Source organism: Miniopterus natalensis, chromosome 12 (genome assembly GCF_054644295.1).
Source record: "Miniopterus natalensis isolate mMinNat1 chromosome 12, mMinNat1.hap1, whole genome shotgun sequence".
NCBI lineage: Eukaryota > Metazoa > Chordata > Mammalia > Chiroptera > Miniopteridae > Miniopterus > Miniopterus natalensis.
Genome location: NC_142092.1, coordinates 63,771,611 through 63,773,840, shown reverse-complemented (window position 1 = coordinate 63,773,840; position 2,230 = coordinate 63,771,611).

Here is a 2,230-nt window from a genome sequence, read left to right as displayed (position 1 = left end):
GAGTTGCAGACTTAGGGAGTGGTTAGCAAAAAGCACAGCTCCTCTAGCCACAGGATTTGAATACCCAGTAGGAGTGGCCTCTGTGAGTCATGACAGATGAAACCACAAAACCTGGCCTCTCTTGTTTTTCTTGGAATCGGCTGTGTGGGTGTGAGCGCCCTCTCACAAAGACCCCTGAAGCGTTGAGTCCTGAAAGGAGGCTAACAGCTGACCTGCACAGAGCGCTCTGGAGTTTACACAGCAGTTTCATATGCCTTTACTCGTTTCCACTTTCTAACAGTTGGTGAGGTAGCGATGATTATTCCCAGTCAAGAGTAGAAGAGACTGAGCCTCTGAGACTGACTCTCCCAAGGTCATCACCAGTAGGTGGCCAAACTGAGACTCCAATTCCGGTCTTTCTGCTCACAGGTGGAAGAGCAGAGCATGCACTGGGCCCCTCTAACTGCCAGGCCCTTGTCAGTTGTTACCTTGTTACGCAGAGGAAGCTGAGGCTTAGCTAAGCGGGATAATTTGTTGAAGTTCTCCAGCTGGTCACCAAAGCTTACCTTTGCCAAGTCCCTGGCACAGACAGACAGCTGTAGCTCGACAGGAGGACACGTCTGTGAGCTCATTGGAGGCAGGCTACAGGTCCTATAGGACCAGAGGAGTGAGAGTGTTCAGGTTAAGTTCCTCCAGCTGCCTCTTCATTGATCAAGTATTACCTGAGGACAGTTACTTAATACCTTGAAGCATCACTTTCATCATCTATAAAATGGGGATATGGCAATGTTTGCCTCTTTCAGGTGATATGAGGACAAATGATGCACTGCTTGCCTGAGTGTGCCTGGCCCAGAGCAGATCCTTGGGAATTCTAGCTATTATTATTGTTTTCCCTGTGTTTTTCATTCCCAAACTCTGAGCTGAGTAATGGGAAGAGTCCAAAGTTGGTAAATGCATTTTAATTGGCATGATGCTTAAGAGGGTTTAAAAATTAGGTGGGTGGACATTCAGGTCAAAATTGCAGAGAATTCAGTTGTGTGGGGATAAAAAAGAGAACGCTGGCATTAGCTTTTGCTAAGTTATTCTACAATGACAATCAACACCAACATCTGAGAGATTTAAACAATAAAAGTTTGTTTTGCTCACTTTGTAGGTGCTTGTAGGCCAGCTGTGGCTCTGCTCCACGCGCTTTCTTCATTCCAGGATCCAGGCAGAGGGAAGAGCAGGGGATGGATCACAAAGCTCCTGCTCACATCTGGAGGCCACACCAATCACATGGCCAATCCTGATGTCTGGGATAGTTAAGAGCAGGGACTGCACCTCCTCCAAGAATGCACTGCAGGTAACAGAGAAATGAATTGGGAATGATAATACACTGACCACCCTCTGGCCTGAGAGCTTTAGTCATTTTGGGGTCATGGTCTGATGCATCCCTTCAGCTCGCTCACTTTGATTCTCCACCCACAAGCCAGAACCATCACCAGAAAAGATTTGGGGGGCTGTCAACTAAGAATAGATAACAGTGAGTGGTCTGTGAGTATCTCTTGTTCTGCATATTTGGCCCACAGACTTCAACCTTTGAAACTCCCATCATGGCAGTGTTATTTATGGTAATGGGAAACTGGGAACAACTTAAATATCCAGTAATAGGAGATATGATCTAGTAGTTCCATTCTTAGTATAAACCCAAGAGAACAGAAAACATTTGTTCTTATAGTAATTTATATATGAGTATTCATAGCTACATTTTCACAAGCATCCTAAGTGTCTATCAACAGATAAATGGATAAGCAAATGTGATATATCCATAAAATGGAACATTGTTTGGCCAAGAAAAAGAATGAAGTACTGATACATGGTACAGAAACATAGATAAACTTCAAAAGCATCAAGCTAACTGGGAGAAACCAGACACACAAAAATATATTGCATGATTCTGTTTATACGAAATGTCCAGAATTGGCCAGTCTGTAGAGGTATAAATAAGATTAGATGTTGCTAGGGGCTGGTGACTGTTTAAAGGGTCCAGGGTTTTCTTTAGGGGTGATTAAATGTTCTGGAACTGGATAGTGGTTGACATTGTGAATGTACTAAATGACACTGGATTTTTACTTTAAACTGGTTAAAATTTTATTATATGTGTTTGACTACCATAAGAAAAATCATACAGAACAACATATTATAGTGAGTATAAAAGCTGTCCCAGAAATATCAATATCATGATAGTGGTTATCTCTGGAAGGAGAAAGGG